The sequence below is a fragment of the Rosa rugosa genome, chromosome 2 (assembly GCF_958449725.1).
Source record: "Rosa rugosa chromosome 2, drRosRugo1.1, whole genome shotgun sequence".
Lineage (NCBI taxonomy): Eukaryota > Viridiplantae > Streptophyta > Magnoliopsida > Rosales > Rosaceae > Rosa > Rosa rugosa.
This window is the reverse complement of record NC_084821.1, coordinates 24,081,806-24,085,429: the sequence shown is the minus strand read 5'-3', so window position 1 is coordinate 24,085,429 and position 3,624 is coordinate 24,081,806.

Below are 3,624 nucleotides of genomic sequence, written 5' to 3'. Positions count from 1 at the left end.
CTTCTGCAAATTTTCAGCCAAATTGGTGAAATTTTCAGCCAAATTGGTGATCGTTAAGGCATCCAAAACTACAATTTACACAAACGGACCGAATCTGTCGAACTGGAACCGTTCGTGTTTATAATAGTAAATTGCAGTTTTGAATGCCTTAATGATCATCAAATTGGCTGAAAATTTGCAGAAGTGATCTATACATTAGGACCTAAAAACTGAACGATTAATATGTGAAAATATGATCGAAACAGTTGGTCTAATGTCTATCCCTATAAAAGACCAAAAAAATGGATCCCTCACTAGAAGGGCCCTGTGTGTGTGTGTGTTTGTGTGTGTGTGTGTGTGTGTGTGTGTGTGTGTGTGTAAGGAGTGCATACCCAGAAGTTAATTCCCAAAAGGGCAACTACCTTGACTAGCTACAAATTAGCTACGTCCCAAAGGCAATTAATCTTGCCTAGAAGATCGCTACATCACAGAGGCAATCTCTTGTTGCCTACGATAGTTATCAAGAGTATTAAGAGTTTTGATTCGATTCAAGGCCAATAACTGTGGCCTAAAATATAGCTTCAAATATTTCATTCCTATTAGGAAGGTGAATCTGCAGCAGCCTATATATATGGAGGCCAAAAACGAACAACAAGACAACAACTCTTCAATCAACTAATCGCACAGATTGTCAAAGTCTCTCCGGAGCAAACCTACCTTCAACCTAGTTGAAACCAGCGAAGCAAGGGTAACGCCCTCGCAACCCAGCGAAGCTAAAGTCACGCTTTATCAAAACCCGTGCTTTCTCCTACTTCCGGGTGATTGCTCTGCTTAGTCTACAATACTAAGTATCGACTTGGTGACTCAAGAGATCACACCACAAGTCCTTATTAGTAAGGCAATAAGTCCTTTTCTGAAAGGCATAGAAAAGAACCTGGTGACGAGGTTGGTGCTCTCCTCATCCACAACGTTTGAGAAGAAGTCAGGTTGAGGGATACCCCGATGACTACACCACAGGTTGTTGGCATGCTTGCGCACTCAAAAGAGACAGTTTGCTACCTAGACTGGTTTTGGAGCCAAGCATTTTGGCACTCCTAGTGGGACTGCACTAGAATCTTTTTGTGTTCGCCATCATTGGGATGCAAGGGGAAAATCTTTACCGAAAGAAATTCCTAAAGTGATGCTTGTCTTTCTCAAGAAGAAGTGTAAATTCCTAAACTTTCCAAAACACAAGACCTCCAGTTACAAGCTACATAATAATGATGCTTGTCGTGGTCTTTCTCACGAAGAGGTGTTTGCAAAAATTTACTCTAGACTCACAGACAGACAAGATGGTCAATAGCACCACTGGCGACTCCACCTCTTTTGGTAAGCATGTCCCTCTCCCCATCCCAGATGATGCAAGCATAGAACAAAAGTTGGCCATCATGAAGATTAACAATGATACATTCTGAGAGAAGACGAATAAAGGATTCAAACAAGCTACTCTCGACCTGATACAGGGAATTGAACGAGATATACGGAAGTCTCGGGGGCGCTTGAGGAACATTACGCGCCAAGCTCAAGAAAATCATGATCACCTCTTGAGTTTGCTAGCGACTCAGCACAAGCAAACCTCATCGGAGTTCGCGACCTTGCACAAAGAAGGTTCCAGCTTGGCTACTCAAGTCGGTTCGCTGCAAGGCGAATTGAAAAGCCAAAAAGCTACACGTAAAGAGATTGTTTCTGAGATTGAATTGCCTATAGGTGGCGATCAATCTAAAGACCTCACTGGTGAATCACAGCCTTACATAGAGTGCACGGAGAAGATCATCAACAAGATTGTTCTTCTAACAATGAAATTGTCTCTGTACATATACTTGATTTCTCCACTGGTCCAGCCATATATGTGGATACTGGTTAGATACATGGGGGCAAGACGTAGCCCACGTTCATTCTTTGGATCACCAAAAGCAATTTCTTAAATATTCTAATAGCCAAGCGGTGATTAAATGTGGTCTAGACAACCAAATCCTCGTAAAAGGGCCTCTAGGAGAAATTTGTCAGGAAAGATGTGGCCTTGTTACAGGACGCCACCTTGGTCAAAAAGATCTTGGTCAAAAGCATCGTCAAATTAATCAACTTAATTATCAATCAAGTTGTTATAGTGGCACTAGTCATCATGGCCAAGAAGATGACCAATGCCATAATCAATTTAATTATCAATTAAGTTGTGGTCTTGGAAAGCCAACGTGCGGCTTTATTGATCAATTCAAGTTGAAATTCTTCATCAGTGTTTCAAGGCCAAGCGGTGGCTTTGATATGTATGGAGAAAAAATATATGACCCATCTCGCAAGAATAGCCAGAACAATTATTGTAATGGCCAGTTTGTCCTTCGCGACTGTAAATTCGAGTATCATCAATACAAGTTAACTTTTGTTTACAATTGTCCAACTCGAAATTTCTTGCAAAAGAAATTTGTCTATGATGATACTAAACAAATCTGTTCGGTGGATAAGCAGAATTCAGACCAACAAATGGTCAAATGCAAAAGCCAATTCATGGCTTACACTGAAGACACCATGTTCTATGACATGGTAGTTGGCAACAAAGCCAATTTATGCTCATCTTCGTCTCCAAAATTGCAATTGAAGATCATACCAACCAACAAAGATACTTGGGGGGCAAGATTACTCCTCTTACAAGTCAAATTTCTTCCAAGTCCTCGACGCAAAGTATTTTTGTTCTTTTCTTACAAGCTCTCACAAGAGGGATTTTCGTGCTATAAATTTTGATACATCGGAGCTTGGAGTGAAGCATAGATGGCCTCCCCCGTGACCTTTTAGAGGTTAGCCAAACGTGTTGCTGCTAGATTCTAAAAAGTCTAAAAATGAAATAAAACAGTGAAAGGTTTTAGCAGTGAGAAATTGATTTCAAAAGGTAATTTTGGCATTTTATGTCAAAGGAACTACACAATTCAATATGAATACGATGGAATTGACTTGAATGGGGAAAATTATTCAACATTCAAAACTCAACTAAATACCGAAACTACGCCTACATTTCTATGATTAGCGTTATCAATGGGCAGGGGGTTGTTGTTCTTTTCTTGTTGCTGCATACAATCACTCCGCCCATAATGGCACTCTATGAGGTGTTTACTTAGTTTAGGATTACGAGTGGCTCGTTCAAACATATTTTTGGTTTACGGTGCCGATGAAAGTCTCTTTAGAATGCATGCTACGTACTAATTATGTGGACATTTCGAGTGCCATTGATGAGGTTCTACTATTAACAGACCCACAAAGTGCAAACTAATGCAAATTAATAAGAGAATTTTACTTCACATTACTTCACTCAGATCGAATTACTTTTTTTATGTGAAATATTACTACTATAGTTGACTACATATATTATATAGTTTTTACAAAGACTAGTATGTTATCATCAACGAAAAAATCAAGTACTATTTAGAACTATTTAGATTAGTTTAAGTCCATGCATGTGGAAATTATATTCTTACAGGTAAGATGAGTTGCTAACAGGGCCGGCCCTGAGATTTCTGGGGCCCTAGGCGAACAAAAAAGATAGGGCTCATGAGGTTGTGATCTATATTTTACTTCTTTTCTCTTCTTTTAGCCCCATAATCATATATACTTTATAAT